We start from the raw sequence: 20,560 nt of genomic DNA, 5'->3' as shown, positions 1-20,560 counted from the left end.
CTGTTGATCGAATAAACAGAATGACAGAAATAACAGAAAGTAAAAATCATCAGTTACAACCAATTAAATCTGCAATTGAGGACAAAATATTAGACGATAGTTAGTGGAAACAAAAGACAGAATGACCATTCTGATCACATGACAAATTTGGCGCCAAATAAGTGGGAGGGTTTTCAATCGGAGATTGCCGAATTCATAAAAAAAATTAATGTTTTCATTGCTCAAATAAAATATAACTTTTATTGTGTGTACTAAACATACAAATGGACACAGGTATGGGACAAAATAGAGGCTGTTAAAAATACTGTTAAATTATGTTGCAGTAACTGTAGTAAATGTTTCGTCAATTGCTTTTTCGTACACAACACGTCTTGATTCCTTTGATGTCCAGTGTGCAGACTGATTGTTGTGGGGGGTTTTTATGTGTGGAAAAAAATGTGTATTTGGAAATAGCAGAGACAGGTGTTGTAAAATATAGTAGGGTGCTGGAAAATAAGAGGGGCGCAGAAAAATATAACAGGGTGGATAACGTGAAAGAAGGGTGGCAAAATGCAATAGCGGGGTGGGCAGCCCCGCTTAAATGGAGCAGCAAGAACACTGAAACCAATACATGTAGATAAATGCATGTATTTTTTTTTTTTTTTTTTCCCTTTCAGTCCAACACCCTTCATCTAGCCCGAAAATATCGATATTAAGTTTGGTTAATCTACAAACCTGTGACACATTTGAATACGGTTATAACATAGACCGTCACAAGCTAATTTAAGTCTGTTATGTTTAAACAGGGAAATACTGTCTAAAATAACTAGAGCTTGTCACTAGAACTTAGACAAATGTGCGTTTTTAGAAACTAGGGTCTGTCCCTTTAAAAAATATATATATATTTATTTTGGGGTTTCTTCTTAATTAAAATTAAAGGTCAACAATATTTCAAGGTTTGTTTTATCCTGGAGATTTAATTGAATAGTTATAAGTAAAATTTAAAATTTAACTGAAAGTTAGTTTGTTTTCTCGTGAAGTTTTGATTCCCCACACCTAAAACTTGGTAGGCTAAGATTCTCTAGGGTAGTCTTTAAAAACTAATAGAAAGAACTAAATGTTTACATTAAACAATTGCTAATTACATAGCAGATCTATCCAGACTATATAATAAAAAAATATATAAAAAAATCTTTTTTTCAGATTCCCATCTGAATACTGGATGACATATACATGTATTAAGATGGAAATAAATATATATATTATTTCAGGGATTTACCGGACGCACAAAACCTGCGTATAGGACGCACTAAAACTTAACTGGACCCGCAAAAATAGAGATACTGCGTCCCGTGGGACGCATAAAATATCTGACATTTTCAGTAACCCTGTCCACTATCAAAGATCGATCATTCTGTGTAACACACTATTTCTTTTCTACCTATAAACTGCGTATTCAAATGGGGATTCCCCATATCGAAAACAAAAAGTTTTAATCTCTGGGAACACTGCGTCTTTATCCTTTGCTGCGCTTAATCGTGTAAAGTTGGTAATTTCCGGAAAGAGATCGCGGATTTGCGATCATTCGGAACTTCTCGTCAACAGGCCGAACACAATCGGAAATTCCCGGGCGAATAAAACAAATTGGTTAAATGTTCTGATTTGCATTAACAAACAAGTAGCATGATTCATAAACAACGCATGGTATTGTGAGTGTCATTTAGCTTGCAGGAAATGGTTCAAATTATTATACAGATCAAAGTGAAATGTTGATTTTGAAAGAATAAACAATGAATACCGACATTGATTTCCCGAAAGGAAAAACAACAACACAGCTTGTTAAATTTACTTTAATGAAACATATACAGTATACACGTGATTTGTTGTCTGCAGCTCTCTGTCATTTGTGTGGTTTTGGGACCCTTTGTTTTCAGGTTGGGACCCCCAGAAAAGAAAGAGGTGAGTCCAAGGGACCCCCATTTCAGAAAAACAAGGTAAATCCCTGTTATTTACAAAATATTTGTTTGCATATACTGTTGAGATATATTAGTGGGTCACATCGGGAAGAATGAAACACCACTTACAGTGCTAGAAATGAAAAAAAAAATCTACATGCACCAGGTGCATGCTGAAAAAAAAGTTACATGCACCATTAAAATTCTGCATGCACCAAAAATAAGGTAAATCCTGTTAACAATGAGGAAAATACTATTTTAATTACCTTGATTACAGTGTTGATTTTTTTTTTTTTTTATACGAAGCTATTCGGAATTATTCGGCAATACCTATATTTATTTGTTAACAGTACCGGAACGTTATACAACTGCGTTTATTACTGATTCTTGATCAAATTTAATAATTTCACCCAACGTAAACGCCTTACAGAAATCTATAATAGGCCTATTACAAAAACGTACGAATATTTGTGTTTTGTATTAAGCAAGTTATCAACTTTTTTAACTCAATAAGATCTGTTGGTATAATATAAATTAGCCTACGGAATTTGACGAGAAGTTGCGATTGAAATAATCACTGGCTCACTTCGAGTCAACTATGCGAGTAACGCACCTGCACGTTCGCAATCATCTGATCAAGTGTCCATATCTGAGGTCGAAAATGTTCAAGGCAGTTACGGTACTTTGTATCGATCACAGATCTGGTGGAGTTCAATTTGTCAGTGACGACAATAACTGTGTTATGCGCGTGGTCGGTCTTGACCACCTTCCCTAATACCGTTCACGGATATAACCAAAATATTGCCGGCAATTTTCGCAAATATATTTCACGGAAATGACCGAAAGGGCGCCATTGTTGTAAGTAGGATTATGGGATACAAAATGAATGTGCCCATAAGATAAAAGTTATCGTTTTCATGTGGCGAACAGATTACGAAATGCATACGCAAAATTCAACAACTTGAGTCTGAATCTGGTAGACAACAGGATACTAGTATACGCAATAGACAGTACTTGAAAAATATTAGCATGCACCGCGTGCATCCAGTTTTAAAAGTTACATGCGCACGCAAAATTAGCATGCACCGGTGCATGTACTAACACTGCATTTCGAGCCCTGCACTTAAGAAAATGTGTTAATTAGACTATTGTGCTTCAATGTTTATGTTTTGCTGACAGTTTACAGATAGGGTGTGGAAGTGCTGTCATACTGTACCTGTGACATAAGAACAATAACTTTTTAAAACAATTATTTGAATTAAATGGGTCCAGGGAATTCCCGTGGTATTTATGGATTTTGAACCTGTTGTTTCACTCTTCTTTTTTTTCTTTTTTTGGACAAAACATTTGTCCAGATTTGTTACAGGTTGTTACATTGACCAAAATTGGTGTCCATTTCCGTGGGTGGAGATAGGTAATTGCTGTATTAATGCCACTGACCTTAAGAATATTGAAATTTGGCCTTCGAGGACAGATTGCTGCCTAATTTTATTTGTTTAATGATGCCACCAGAACACTGATTAGTTTATCACTGGCTACTGGATGTAAAAAAACTAATTGATAATTTATTCTGACCCATAGTCTTTAGAAGAAGCTCTCTATACATGTTTCAAAAGCAGCAAGTCATCTTTTATATGATCTTACCCCAGACAGGACAGAACATACCACAGCCTTTGATATTCACTTATATTTCACTTATATTTGACTTGTATTTCACTTATATTTCACTTATGCAGCAATTTAACTGTTAAATGTCATTAATCACTTATACTTAGCTTATATTCCACTTATACAACAGTGTCTGTCAAATATCAGTGAATCACTTACACTTCACTTATACAGCAGTTTTTGTAAAATATCAGTGAATCACTTGTACTTCACTTATACTTCACTTCTACAGCAGTTTTTGTAAAGTATCAGTGAATCATTTGTACTTCACTTATACTTCACTTCTACAGCAGTTTTTGTAAAATATCAGTGAATCACTTGTACCTCACTTATACTTTACTTATACAGGACTTTTTTGTTAAATATAAGCGAATGACTTACACTTCACTTATAATAATAATAATATAACTTAATAACGTATATATATGGCTAACACTTCATCTATATGTCACATATATTTTGTATAAGTGGTACCTCATTTGCATACAAAATCCTAATTGTTTACTAATACATGTAAGTCACTTATACTTAAAAAGTGTTAACAACTTATATTTCACTTATAGGAGAAAAATATAAGTCATTTCTGTAAGGGTATACACCCTATAGGTGAATCGAGCTTTACTTTTGGAGAGGAAAGAAAGCTATAGTTTTACCTTTATTTATATAGAATAGCTAGGACAACAAAAAAACCTGTGCATTTTTGGGCCCCCTTACCCCACTCCCACCCCTAGTTCCTACGGGGCTGAATTCCAATGTTTTAATTGTTTAAATATTATTTTGTCCGTCAATCTCTCTTACGAATTGAACGTTATATTTTTTATGTTCATGCGATGATAAACACCAAAACCGGTATGAATAGCAGACAATATTGGGATAAAAATAGAAATGATGGAATTCTCGGGGATTCCGTTGTTGATGTAATTGATAAAAAGTAGTTCCGGTAATAGCATTCTGTTTTTATTTGTTTACAGAAAAAGTGCAGTTTTCACATTCATGGAAGAATGAACGTTGGTTTTTTACATCACGTGATAGTATTTTAACCAATCCAGACACCTATTACAAAACAGTAATTTTAAATGGAATTATAATGACATGATCAGAACAGTCACTGAGACTTTTGTGTCCACTGACTGATATCTTGTCCTCGGTTGTAATAGGTCATAAATGATGATTTTTACTTACTGTTATTTGTTTATTCTGCAATTCATAATAAAATATAGAAACTTTTCATTTTGTCAGGGATATGTTATCGGTTATCTAACAACAAAAGTGGTAGAGTTTATCATTACAATGATCTTAGGTGTGAAATAATATGAACATCACCTGTGAAAACAAAACTGAATTGTTTACAGCGGTGACAGACATGTGTAAACAGGAGATACAAAAACACGCTGATCGAGGTGGCAAAAGTATACTTTTAGTGCATTAATTCAGAGGTTTTAAAAAAAAAAAAATTATCTACCAGTTCACAATGAAGATGTGTTGTTTTACAATTGTTTTATGAATCAAATTAACACTGTTTGTATGTTTACACACATACCCCGACACTTGTTTCAAGACGCAGTGTAACGTAATTAACATGCACCGAATTTTGTGCCGTTGCAGACTAATGTGACAAGTTTCAGAGTTACAAAAAAATGTTTTGAGGAAAGTTACTAGTCCCCAGGAAAAATCACTAGCCCCCCACCCCCACTTCATTACTGAAGCAGTTTGAGAAGACCAAATCTATATGGAAACTATACATGGCAACTAAAATAAGCATAACGTACAAAAATTAACAGTGTTTTCACAGGTTGATTTCAAGTATAACATGCTACACCAACTTGGTCAATGTTTTTTTAAAATTACCCTCCCCCCTCCCCAAGGCGGTAGCAAAGGGTGCAGTTTTTACAAAAAAAGCAAGCAAAAACAACACCACCTAGCAATTATGTTATTAAATTAATTTAAGTCATAACACTCAGGAATTATCTTTACTGTTACTGAATTATTTTATTCTGTCCCAATACACTCAGATGTCCATTGGTAAACTCGGAACTCTCTACTCCAGAGACCGGCCTCGGTGGCATCGTGGTTAGACCATCAGTCTACAGGCTGGTAGGTACTGGGTTCGGATCCCAGTCGAGGCATGGGATTTTTAATCCAGATACCCACTCCAAACCCTGAGTGAGTGTTCTGCAAGGCTCAATGGGTAGGTGTAAACCACTTGCACTGACCAGTGATCCATAACTGGTTCAACAAAGGCCATGGTTTGTGCTATCCTGCTTGTGGGAAGTGCAAATAAAAGATCCCTTGCTGCCTGTTGTAAAAGAGTAGCCTATGTGGCAACAGCGGGTTTCCTCTAAAAAACAAAAAACAGTGTCAGAATGACCATATGTTTGACGTCCAATAGCTGATGATAAGATAAAAAATCAATGTGCTCTAGTGGCATCGTTAAATAAAACAAACTTTACTTTACTTTCTCCACTCCAGACGTTTGGAAGCAACTACTTAAAATCGATCGATGCCAACATGGTCTATTACAATGCGTTTAATTAAAGACTGTATTTATCACCAACAAAACAAACACAAAACACCAACACACACACACAAAGAAAACACTATTTCCCTTCCGAACATGCCTCATCTATAATTGGAATATTTCGGCAATTTGTGGAATTCGGAAACAAAAATAGGAAAGTTCTGATTGTGTTTACCATAAATATCAGGATTTATCGAGACCAAACGAAACTGCGATACTTTTGACTTTGTCAACCTGTCATGGCAATTTATTTTGATTAAATACATCTACAGTTTGTATGTTTAACAGGTTTCGTTGGCAAAATAGTTTGACTGTCCGCATCATGAATCTGGGTCACAACTGCCCAGTGTTACTCACCCGGGGGACTAGCGTCATTTAAATTGTACTCACCCCCATGGATTTCTACTCACCTGGGGTAAGGGGGCGAGCGTCAGCTTCTATCCCTGTGCCACTAAAAATGCACTCATTACTTGAGTTTAAAAATATTTTCAATTAAAATAACTTTCAGTAGTAACACATTTATTGTTCCATTGTACTGTGGCAGTGCACGAAACAAATACTTTTAAAGAAAGATTTTAACTTTAAAATATAACACAAATGCTTAGCTGTGCACAGACGGAAAAATCAAAGCAATTTTGTTTTCGGTGGTTAATATTTCAAATGTTTTATTCATAATTATTTCATTGTTTGGATTTTTAGGTTATCAATTCATTACTCAATGCATTTTGACAAGTTTTGTTGTGTTTATATATATATATATATATATATATATATATATATATATATATATATATATATATATAGCACATGGCATTTGTCCCAATTATAACCAAAGATTCTTTAGACAGAACAATGAGGTACATGTAACTGTGTGTGAAATGTTACTATATTTGGTATACGGATAAAAAAAGTTATATTACCAAAACTGAACTTGCGTTTGTTTTTTCCGTCAGTATATATACGTTTTGTATTAGTATCAAAGCACTGATTAAATGGCACATAACCAAAAATAAAATCTTAATTACGACCTACATGTATAGAAGTATAAAAAAAAATGTTGGTCTGTCCACATATAATCCAAATATGTTGCTAAGCTATTACAGGGCACAATATTTCACGCGAACCACCGTTCTGTTCGCATGTCGGTTAGGCAAAATTAAATTTATGCGAACTGCAAATTGGTTATGTCATGACTTGTAAACGTTCAGAAATTAAAACTTGCAAACTTCACGATTACAGTAAGTTTATTATACAGTTGAGTATTGTAATTTCGAGACCCTAAACTTTAGTCTAAATTCAGGACCAATTTGTTAACAATTACGATAAATTACTCTACTACTTTTAATTACCGTTACATTTCCCCCCATTTTGTCCAGACATAAGTTGTTAAAAAACCATTACAGTGACACATATTCCACATATCAGACTGTAACAATGTCACCAGTATCGACTAAGCTGAGATCACATAGGGAAAAATACATGCAGTTTTCTGCCGTCTGCCATTTTGCTTTTTTATGGAATACTCTTCAAGAGGGGTGAAAGCCTCCAAAGTATGTGACATAATTAATATAAAATCAATGTTCTCTAGTGGTATTTTTAAACAAAACAAATAATAATAAAAAATAATATGACGTTTTCACGTTTGCTTTTATATCATAACACGTTATGACTAGGGGTGTGACGAATACACATGGTGGCAAATACGATACATATCACGAATATAAGGTGACGAATACGAATATGTATTCACATCCATGAAAACACATTACACAAGTACAAAGGCTTTGCTGAAAGGAAAAAAAAGTATTTATTTTTAAAGTAAAACCTGATTAGTGATTACACAGGACCTATCAAGTCCCGAAAGTTAATGGAAATAGCTGAAGTTTGATGCGCGTTTCATAACGCGAATGTTTACGAACGTTTTCCTTTGTTTCTGTGAGGCTGTTTGACACTGTTTGTTGTTGTTGTTAGTTTTCTGTTTGCTGGGGGGGGTTTTCTGTTCAATTAAGCAATATATTGTTTGCCGCGAGCGCTCGAATTCGAAAATATCGAAAGATAACTACTCACTAGCTGTGAACAAAATTCACTGCAACAATCCTACAATCACCTTTTCGCGCAAAACATTTTAAAAGCCTTATACGGGAACCAAAATAGTAACAAGTTAAAATATGTATATGTTATTATCGGAATTTTAAAATATACCATGGCCTTTGCAAACATAAATGTACAAATTGTACATATTTTAAAAAATATTCTTAAGTGCTTTGATAACAATTCACCCTTTTCCATGCATGCAAACCGAAACCGTATATACATTGTATAATGTAGACAGAAGTTATGGATTACCGGTAAATTAATTTTATTTTGAATATCAAATATATATTTTTAAGGCCATTTTGGTTTTTGGTATCTAGTATTAATCAATTTATATCCATATTTGAATTGCTAATATGCCACAGTTCTCGTTAAGAATTATAAAAATATATTTTGTTTTGAGCTGCCATTTAAAAGTTAGAATATTGGTTCAACATTATTGACGTTGCACTGCATAAATTAACGAACTACACTCGCCCGTGTCTCGTATTAGGCTGGTTGAACGAGACTATGCGACGTCATACAGTGTTTTGACAGAAACGCAGTCAAGCTGCATGTAGAGTACCAGTCCAACGCATGGAATAAAAAAAAAAAGGATCGGTCTATGAGTCTGACCATGCGGTTGACCTAATATAAAAAAGGACAATAAAAACGATCGAAATCGTTATTGCGTTTTGGTTAGTATGAATTAGAAACATAAATTATACAGTAAACATTATATATAAGTATTCGTGTATTCGGTTCAGCTAGTGACAGATCGCTGTTCGGTGCACCGAATATTCGAGTATATCGTTACACCCCTAGTTATGACGTTGTTAGATTAAGTTATATCCTTCCACCCCTTTTTCAAGATTTCTGTCTGGACAAAATGTGGATAAAATCTAACAAAATATAAAGGTAGGAGAGCAGTTTATTACCCACATGGTTCAACATAACCGAGTTAATATATATAATAATAATCATCGAAGCACACATGTAAAAGCAAGTGTGATGACGCAATTTTGGGAAACGAAGTCACAACATGACATTGTCTGCTCCAGTCCTAGTTCAGACTTTGCATTTGAAATATGACGTCATTTCGTCATCTCCTTTTAGTTGAGGCTGAAATATTTTGAGACGGTCCTCGTTATTCACAAAGAATTACAATAATAATATAGATAATAAAGTAATTATTACACTCGCGTGTGTGTCGTACTGATTTTACGAAACTCATGTCAGAATTTATCTATTAATAGCCTCTATTAGCCTCTAGCCTCTATACTTTATCTATTGCTCTCGCTCGGGCAATACAAAATCCTGACACTCGTTTCGTAAAATCAGTACAACACACAAGCTCATATAATAATCTCTATTTATTGTAGTTGTTAACAATTTGGTTCGAACTTTAGTATTCCAACAGATTCTTTACACTGATTTTTATATACTTAATATGTAGCAAACCAAAGACAAAGGAAATAAACGAAACTGCAGTGAGGTATTCATTGATGCGAACAACTATTGTTTTTCTACAAATTTACACCAAGATTTACTCCTGTGTAATCGTATTGTTTAATGTCTGCAACAATGTCTCTTGACATGTGAAGCATGTGGAATAATGATGTCCGTCTTGTCCATTTGAAGCACACAATATATATAAATGGAAGTCAGCGTTTTTAGCCTAGGTATTTTACAAGCAGAAATCACAACAAGCATTTAACACGATGCTGAAATCAACAGCAACATGGCGCAAATTATGAAATTGTTGGGGGTGGGGAATTGATGGGTTACTTAAAAAAAAAAGTAATTTTTTTTTTTAAAGTTAAAAAAGAAAAAGAAATTCAAATTAAAATAAAGATTGCTTTTTAAAGAAATAATTTAAAAAAGAAAAGAAAAAAACAACTCAAATTTTTATTTGAGAAAAAAGGAAGAAAGAAAAAATAACACATACCATACATATCCACCCCCCCCCCCCCCCCCCCCCACAGTTCTGTATGTTTGTTAATTTAATGTCATAGGCCTTAGAAGTAGGTGTGGGTGTACGGGGTACTGCATGGCTTCCAATTCTGAAGATATTAATGCATCCCCCCCACCCCCCACCCCCCGCTGAAAAATCAAAGTAATATTAACTGCCCCTACCCCCATTGCTGTCTTTGATTTTGATCAGGTAATACGGTTTTGTTATCCAGATTTATTTCAGTTTGTACACAATTAGCTGAAAAAGATGCATTTTCATATTCATATATAAATACTCTATACAGTACTGTGTATAATAATTTTGGTTAAAGCATTTCCAATATGGTTAATAAAAATTCCATTTGGCTAATATTTTTCCTACAGGTATTTTTTATCCAAGGTGATTCCTGTCTAAAAGAATATATATTAGACATAATATTTTACAAATGTTGAAAACAGTGTTAACGTAAACAGGAATCCAAGTTGAAAAATACTAACATCACTTAATGAGCTTTAAAAAACAAACATTTAGAAAGTTACTGTAGTATAGAATACCATGCATCGATAAAGTGAAAGTAACTTGGCCACCGTAAAATGAGAAAAAGAATCTGGAAGTGTATCTATATTGTTTCAGTAATGGGGCTGATATAAATTTTAATCCTTTTACAATATTGTTAACTTAAGAAAGCTTTAAAGAATCTGTTTTATAAAATGTTTTCTTTTGTATTTTGTTTTAACTTCGAGCTAAAAATTATGTATTTAAAATAAAATTTCAACGTAACTTTGTGGTAACCGATCAGTTAACCCACAGGTTACACAAATATAAATAACATAACCGAACAATTGGTTATCTAGGTAAAAACCATGTGAACCAACTTCCGATTACCTCAGATTTTGAAATATTGTCCCCTGCTACTAGACTATTATAAGGCCCAGTTCATGGTGCACAGCACAAAAAGTACACAGAAAAGCAAAAGAATGAATGTTGGAAACCCCCACCCCTCACCCCATCATAATGAAAACAATGTTGCTAGTTTTCAAATTGTTACTTACGTGCAAATGGAGGTGTTAAATTCAAATAATTTGAAAATACACCGGTGTTAATGGGTCCTTCCTGTACTCTCCAAGCACCAGCATGCCGTGATGCATTAAATGAAGGTATTACAAGTCTGATTACATTTGACGAGATTCTCGTGACATTATTCCCTTTTCCAGAGCCACACGTTCCGTGGTTCTTCAAACATGTTCCCTCTATAGATGTCTTCAGAACTCCCTCTATAGATGTATTCACAATGAAACGAACTGTATCTGTAATGTCTGTTGTCTCATTATTGTTGTATGTTAGAGTCAGTGGCTGACCAATTACTGGTATAGTTCTGTCCTTTGAAAGAATACGAGCACCTACAAAACAAATCAAAATATATGTGTGTATGTTAGAATCAGTGGCTGACCAATTACTGGTATAGTTCTGCCCTTTGAAAGAATACGAGCACCTACAAAACAAATCAAAATATATGTGTGTATGTTAGAATCAGTGGCTGACCAATTACTGGTATAGTTCTGCCCTTTGAAAGAATACGAGCACCTACAAAACAAATCAAAATATATGTGTGTATGTTAGAATCAGTGGCTGACCAATTACTGGTATAGTTCTGCCCTTTGAAAGAATACAAGCACCTACAAAACAAATCAAAATATATGTGTGTATGTTAGAATCAGTGGCTGACCAATTACTGGTATAGTTCTGCCCTTTGAAAGAATACGAGCACCTACAAAACAAATCAAAATATATGTGTGTATGTTAGAATCAGTGGCTGACCAATGACTGGTATAGTTCTGCCCTTTGAAAGAATACGAGCACCTACAAAACAAATCAAAATATATGTGTGTATGTTAGAATCAGTGGCTGACCAATTACTGGTATAGTTCTGCCCTTTGAAAGAATACAAGCACCTACAAAACAAATCAAAATATATGTGTGTATGTTAGAATCAGTGGCTGACCAATTACTGGTATAGTTCTGCCCTTTGAAAGAATACGAGCACCTACAAAACAAATCAAAATATATGTGTGTATGTTAGAATCAGTGGCTGACCAATTACTGGTATAGTTCTGCCCTTTGAAAGAATACGAGCACCTACAAAACAAATCAAAATATATGTGTGTATGTTAGAGTCAGTGGCTGACCAATTACTGGTATAGTTCTGCCCTTTGAAAGAATACAAGCACCTACAAAACAAATCAAAATATATGTGTGTATGTTAGAGTCAATGGCTGACCAATTACTGGTATAGTTCTGCCCTTTGAAAGAATACGAGCACCTACAAAACAAATCAAAATATGTGTGTGTATGTTAGAATCAGTGGCTGACCAATTACTGGTATAGTTCTGCCCTTTGAAAGAATACAAGCACCTGCAAAACAAATCAAAATATATGTGTGTATGTTAGAATCAGTGGCTGACCAATTACTGGTATAGTTCTGCCCTTTGAAAGAATACGAGCACCTACAAAACAAATCAAAATATATGTGTGTATGTTAGAGTCAGTGGCTGACCAATTACTGGTATAGTTCTGCCCTTTGAAAGAATACAAGCACCTGCAAAACAGACAGCTGATTATTAGTCCAAAAAATAAAATAATGGCACCTAGAATAAACTGCAAGATAATTTCAGTGTTCACGCTGGGTGAAAATTAAAGGAGGGCAGCTGTGCAGTACCAAACCCTTCAAAAAAAGAAGAAGAAAAAGCTTAGTTACCATATATTATTGTGTGTTGGTCGACTTTGTGGAAAGACATACTTCTCATTTTGCCTCTCATTATTTGGTACAAAAAAAAGATGACTCATCTTTTAATTGAACCGAAGATGTTATTGGTCTGACATTCATGGGCAGTTCCGGTTTTGCTGAACCGATCAAAGTTTTAATAATATTATTTTTATAAAGATTTCAAGATATATGAAAAACAATAAAGATGTTTGTAAAGTGATCCCCTACTGTGGGATAAAAAAATAATTATGTTCATTTTATTTCCATCTTCATCGAATGAATCGATCGCTTTGATATCTCTAGCTAATAAAAGCTAGTTTAGTTTTTGTAAAGTTGGTGTATATATACTCTTCAAAAAAAGAAACTTGAATTTGGTAAAAATAATGCTATCATATTATTTTTACAGAATCAAAGACATTGTAAAGACAATCAAGTGAGCGAATGGTGATACAAAAACACTAAAACACGTTTGATTCGAATAAACTTAGCCATAATCAACGTTTGTACTGAAACGCAAAAGCGCAACCCTCAGAGAAGTACATGCATCATGAAGTTCTGTAACTCTGCATGCATAACCCTCTGTTGGTAGGGCATAAAAGGCCACATCAGCAGTGATTCAAACAGACCGCATAACAACACTGTAGGTAACACAATGATGCCAAGATTGACGTCAGCTCGATGCATTAATGCCATTGGAAGATTGCAAGCAGGAGCAAGTCAACCAGCTTTGGCAAGGTACTTAAGGCGTCTCCAGACAGACCATCTCTGCTTTATGGGTATGGTACAACACCACTCAAAGTGTTAATTACAGGCTACCCCATTAATTTCTCCCAGTTCATCTTTAAAAATGTCAGAATACTTGTCCAGCATTTTCCACATGACAGATTGTGTTTCAATTCAGATGAATATTTTTAAGCAGATCTCTCCCAAGTAGATTTGCTTCTTGACCTTTGATGATCATAATAGATGCATTAACCTTTTGTCCCTGACATTCTATGTAAATGTCTATGACACAGGGACCGTAATTTGTTCACCTGTGTATGTACAAATGTATGAAGTATGGCTTTCGAATTCCTTAATGGAGAAGCTTCAAGTTCAGACCATGTTTACTTATAGCACGACTCATCAGAGATACACTAGTGACTGTGTCAACATGCAGTGTAACTGGTTTACTGATCATACAGACATCCACAGTGATCGATACAGATGATGATCTTTCACATCCATTTACATGATAAAGTTACAGTTACATCATCCTTTTCCAAGAGATTTTCTAGTTAGACCATGGTTTTTGCGGTTGTTGAGTGACGGTGTAATGATAGAGGGCATAGCCCGAGATCTATTACACCCCGCCATCACTCAATGGCCGCAATAACCATGGTCTAACTAGACAAATCTCGAGTGATGGATGAGGTAACTAGCTTGTACCACGCCACATTACCATGCCTTCATGACATCACCATGGTAGTAAAGAGGTTTTACAATTTAATTTTAGCGAGTACATTTCATCTTGCTTTGTAGTCCGAATCGGACGTACATGTAGCAAACATGTGGGTTTTTGCAAATTATTGGATTTGCCTTGGACTACTTGCTTCGATTAGCCTATGCGGGTAAACATGTCAGGAATACTAATTCATCTGACATTACAAGTGCAGATAGGCATATAAAGAGAGAGAGAGCGTTGTGTAACCCCTCCTCGAAATTTGAGTGCCCCGGAAAAAAATGAAATGTTTAGCAGGTGAATACAATGCATTTATTGTTTTGTTTTTTCAGTGGAGAACGTAATATCTTGCTCAGCTTGATAATTACCCTGTAGATAATATATACGCTGGTGAATTTTGGTACGAGCTTGGCCATTTTATATTGAGGAGTACACATACGTGGGGAGGGCACTCACGCTGTCTTTGAGTCATGTATATAATTATAACAGACGAATATATATTTAACAGGTAATGGGGTGGGGGGGTTACTTTTCAAGACTTACACAGGGCCCGCAGAGTGTATTTGAAAATGGGGTCGGGGGTGGAGCGAATATCTGTGGATCACAATACATGTATTTGTGGGTCTGGGCATGCTTCCTTGGGAACATTTTGAATTTTAGGTGTTCAAATATATTTAAAGCCTTCTGAACAGTGTAACATGGAATAGTGGGTGGTGTGTCATGGCCTCTTGTTATAGGCGTCCTTTTTAATGCTGCTAACTCCTTCATTACAGGTGGTGTTCTTTTTAAATGTTGCAACTGATAAAGTAATGTAATAGAAAAAGAAGCAAAACTATTTAATATTTAATTTTTGTTTGTTAGTTGTTGTTTTTTATGAAAATTATTTTATAATAACAGATTTCTATTGTAACTAAATTACTAATGTTAGTGAAAGTGTTACTTTTTAAAACAATGTTCTAATTTACTTCTTGCTGAAATATATGTGGCCTGTAGGCATAACTTTCTACATCCATTCAGCAACTGCTAAAATTTAGGTCAGACACACCCGTGGTCCAACTATGGGATACACCACGGGTAAAATCAAAGGGACCGACACCAAAGCGTGGTACAATGAGTATTCCTCCTCATCAGGATTCACATGCATTGAACATAATTGTCACTATCAGTTTTCATTTTACTGAACCACCGGACTTCTAGATTATGGTAGCCCCACTTCCATGGCTAGTGATGTTCAATGTTGGGTTAGTAAATAACAACTATCGCCATGCCCAACCGCTAGTGAATATTTTTGGTTCTGTCCCCACCCCAACCCCCCAATGTTTCTAAAGTTTCTAAAGTTTTTCGCACAGTGACTAACCAATTCTTTAGACCTGTTGTGATTGTTTTCATCATGTCCTACATAGTTTTGTGTTTTTGTAAACTACTTTATTTACCTTTTCTTCCTGTCGTGAAGAAACAGGACCATGCATACCATTTTGAATGCATGTCACATTGTGAGCAGCCATTTCCATACTCCGCAAAATTTCTAGTGCACGACTGAAATTTAGGTTTGGTTTGGTCAATAAATATTTTTGAACACCTTCATCAGAAACCCCACATACAATACGATCACGCAGCATGTCATCTAACACTGCACCGTATTCTCAATGTTCAGCAAGATATCTCAATTCAGCAACAAACTCAGAAATTCCTTGACCTCTGTCTTAAATTTAAATCACTGAACGATAACCGAGGGTTTTGTCTTTAGGACGGTCAGGAGATACGAGAGTTCGCATTAATGCATGTGTTTTTGGTCCAACAACACTCAACAGAATAGCTTGTTGTTTATCCGGGTCTTTGGGGGTGAAGCAAAGCCTTAGTGATTACTGTTTTACATAGAATAAAATTATCATATTAACTTTTTGCATGCCTTGCATATTGTCATTTATTTTCTGCAGCTAACACGTAGTTGCAGCATGTCTTATGAGTATTATAGCAGAAGTGAACAATGGGAATCTGAATTAGTATAATCTATATTTATTACCTACGTGTTTCCGTATAGCTAGTATGTCGAGTGAACCTGACTATAGAGGCAGGTTGGGCAGAATATAATTTTTTGTTGATGCAATTTTCAGGTAATATTAATTATAAATTTTAACAACTTTGAAATAATAAGATAATTATTAATATTATAATAATTATGATGTGGGCTACAAAATATATAATTTGTATGTATAATAATAAAATTTGTATGCATGATTCAAGATAATTATTTTTATGATATAATTAAACAATTGCAAAGTTGTTACTTTAAAACTTTAAATTACAGTATTATCATTGTCATTTTATTATATAGATGTAATGGCAACAGTGAAAATGTTCCACTGAATACATTCTTTTATTCTTTAAAAAAAAACCCAACAGTTTGTTGAAATAATGAAATCATTTTGTTTTTACAGATTGTGAAATTATCTCATGTTGGCCTTTCTTACCGGTTGAATGCAGGCGAAAAGAAAATAGCAATAATAAAATATAGCCAACCTCAGACCTTGTCATCTAAGGGGAGTTATATCTCTCTCTAGCTACCCATCACTACCCTGAGATTAGTTCAAGGAGAATAATACATAGCTCCCTTTGGCATGTGAATATTAATATTTTAAATTGCCCCCCATAATCTAAGTTAGGGGAGTAACTCCCCTCAGTTATTTTCATGTCATGGTGTACAACCTACTAAAATATAGTGTTACCTCATCAAACAAACATACAAATGTTTTAATATTAGGGTTTAACATGGTATATTTATTAATAAAACACAAAAACTTACCTGAGTAAATAATGGTTAACATATATATATATATATATATATATATATATATATATATATATATATATATATATATATATATATATATATATATATATCCTTACGGAAATAACTTATACAAACTTATAAGAGGAATATACTTTACTTAAACACCACTTATAAGTGGCCTATAAGTTACCCATATATTGGTATAAGTGAAGTATCCGTGTGTATAAGTATAAGTGAAAAAAATGGTTAACTGATACATCACTGATACTCCACATATATTTCACCTATAAGTGGTTTATCAGTGGTATAAGTGAACTGGAATTAAGACATTTTTTGTTTGTTTCTATAAGTGAAATATAAGTGAACTATTAGTTTGGAAATAGTCCTTTTGCAAAGGAAATGATGTGTTCCAAATGAACAGGGAAAAAACTAAGTCCAAAACATTTTCATGGTTATTTTTTAAAAATTCATAACTTCTCACAGGATTGATCAAATTCATTGGGAACAGTGGCTAAACAACCAAACATACATGTAACAGAATTTGATAGTATTTCCAATAATAATTTTTAAAAATTGGAGGTGAGCTCCATTTCAATGTTTATTACAGTATGGTTTTATTTTATCTATTAATGGTAATTTGTATTTACATATAAAAAAAAGTTAATTAACTTAAAATGTTTTTTAAAAAATCAACAAAAAAAACCCACAAGAAAAACAAAGACAACAACGACATCAGGAATTCATATAGAACAAGGGATTATTATGAAAGATACAAAATCCTGAGATTAATAGCTTTGCCATCTTAGGCAGTATGGTGCAACTTCAAAAGGACTTAATTCAGATACCACTGTGTGGGTCTCCAGCCAGTAGGAGGAAACCAAAAGAAGAAAACCAAAATGGCGGCACCTGGACATTTTCTTTGTGCACATGTGTTTAGTTAAGACTATACCTCATGTCCGTGGAACAAGTCTATCATACAGGAAAACTAATTTGGTAAGTATCTTACTACATGTAGCACCTATTTTTTAATTTTAACACTTCATGTTTTTCATTTAAAAACCATGCATTACAAACATTGTTGGATTTTCAAATAGACAAAATGGCGGCATTCCTTTGTCTGATAGAATTCTCTTCATTTATGTTAATGCATGTGCATAGACATTTCATTTAGTGAATACAACTATAGTTCAAACTAGTGCTGATTATAGTTATTTTGTCACATAAGGTTTGGTCTTGTTGTTTACATTTAAATATAAGTAATTAGTAGTAATTGATTAAAATATACTTGTGGTTTCCCTCTGTTACCAACAAACATGATTTTTATTTCTTTTTTTATGTCAAGGCAAATTTTAAAGTTTTAAAATCCATATGATCAATTAATAGCTTGGAAGTATTAATAAGTTATAATTTTTAATAAATATAATTTTGATCATTGTGACTAGCTGTAATGGAGGAACATTTGTGCCATTGTACATTAAAACAGTTTATGTGATAAAACCAACTTGAAAAGCATCATATATATATATATATGTATTTTGATTAAATGAACTAAAATAATTTATGTAATGTTCATCAACTTCTGCAATTCACAAACACTGGAAGTCTTTAGATATCACCTTACAAAGGGATTACATAGCTCCACTAATTGGGGCAATAAAATGTCTATAGGAGAATGGGAGTTGTCACCTGATCACTTTGTACCTGTCTTATCAAAAGGATGTGTATCTCTAGTAATTAATTTACTTCACACAGTGCTAATTAAAAGCCCAAGGGAAATGGGGGCAGTTGTAATGACTGACATTTTAAACAGTAACATGAAAAATATTTGTTAGCTTTTATGTTTGCTTAATACACATATTAATTTTTATAAGCCCAATCATTGCATGTTAATATCATTTACATTAAACTGTTCTAAAGTCAGAATACCTATTGTTTGTTCAGAAAAATAAAGATGCTAGAGAACACCAAAAGAAAAACCTAGTGTCATCATATTTTTTACAAAATGCACAATTAAAATGGATGTTTTCATTTATTCACCAGTTATCTCCAGATACATACATGTTGTAATGGTTCATGTACTGAACAAATCAGTCTGATGTTTTATTAATGTTGATCATCCAGCTTTTATATCCTCAACATGTACATACAAATACATGAAACTTATGGAAACATAATCAGTTGAATCAGAGAAATTTATAAACAGTTATTTGCATGATTCTTTCTAGTAGTTTCAAGAACATAAGAGATAAAAAATATATGTATATACATGTTTGTATTTTATTTTCTGGTTTCTTCTTAATTAAAATTAAAGTTCAACATTGAATATTTCAAAGTCTGTTTTAATATAAAAATTAATGTTTATCCTAGAGATTTGATTGAATATTTTTTTAAACTATTATTTTTAGAAGTAAAATTTAAAATTTAACTGAAAGTTTGTTTTTTCCCGAAGTTTCAATTCCCCACATCTGAAACTTGGTAGGCTGTGATTCTCTAACTTAGTCTTTAAAAACTAATAGAAAGAACTAAATGTTTACATTAAACAATTGCTAATTACATAGCAGATCTATCCAGACTATATGAAATATTTTTTTCTTTTTTGTTTTGCAGAATCCCATCTGAATGTTGGGTGACATGTATCAAGATGGCACTGAACAAGACATAACTGAAGAAAAGGGATGTGAGAGAATCCAATCTAACATTTCAAAATAAATATACATTTATATTATTTATAAAATATTTCTTTGCATATACTGTTCAGATATATTAGTGGGTCACTTCGGGAAGAATGAAACACCACTTTGTTAAGACTGTTGTGCTTCAATTTTTATGTCTTGCTGACAGTTTACAGATAGGGTGTGGAAGTGCTGTCATACTGTACCGGTGACATAAGAACAATAACTTTTTAAAACAATTATTTGAATTAAATGGGTCATGGGAATTCCCATGGTATTCATGGATTTTGAACCTGTTGTTTCACTCTTCTTTTTTCTTTTCTTTTTCTCTTTCTTGACAAAACATTTGTTACCAGTTGGTAGCTTGACAAAAATTGGTGTCCATTTCCGTGGGTGGAGATAGGGTCAGTCGCAATAATACAGAAATTACCTGAGAATATTGAAATTTGGCCTCCAGGGACAGATTGCTGCCTAATTTCATTTGTTTAATGATGTCACCAGAGCACTGATTAGTTCATCACTGGCTACTGGATGTAAAAAATTAAATTGATAATTAATTCTGACCCATAGTCTTCAGAGGAAGCTCTCTACATGTTTCAATATAGAGGTTATTACCAGTGTTTTTCGGTATCGTCAATATCATATATTAGGAATAAAAATTGTATTATGCAAGCCTCTGGCGAGCATAATACATTATTTTTATTCCTAATATATGATATTGACGATACCGAAATACACGAGGGTA

The 20,560-nt window shown here is 33.7% G+C and overlaps 1 long non-coding RNA gene across 1 annotated transcript in view; it reads right to left on the bottom strand.

Moving 5' to 3' along the window:
* Positions 1 to 11,205: 11,205 nt before the first annotated feature.
* Positions 11,206 to 20,560, bottom strand: part of LOC121391088 — a 60,498-nt gene continuing 51,143 nt past the window's right edge. Inside the window, exon 3 of the long non-coding RNA XR_005960353.1 lies at positions 11,206 to 11,547. This is a non-coding gene — a long non-coding RNA (uncharacterized LOC121391088). The remainder of the gene's footprint in view (positions 11,548 to 20,560) is intronic.

Source organism: Gigantopelta aegis, unplaced genomic scaffold (genome assembly GCF_016097555.1).
Source record: "Gigantopelta aegis isolate Gae_Host unplaced genomic scaffold, Gae_host_genome ctg1621_pilon_pilon:::debris, whole genome shotgun sequence".
NCBI lineage: Eukaryota > Metazoa > Mollusca > Gastropoda > Neomphalida > Peltospiridae > Gigantopelta > Gigantopelta aegis.
This window is presented reverse-complemented; position numbering and strand designations above follow the sequence as displayed.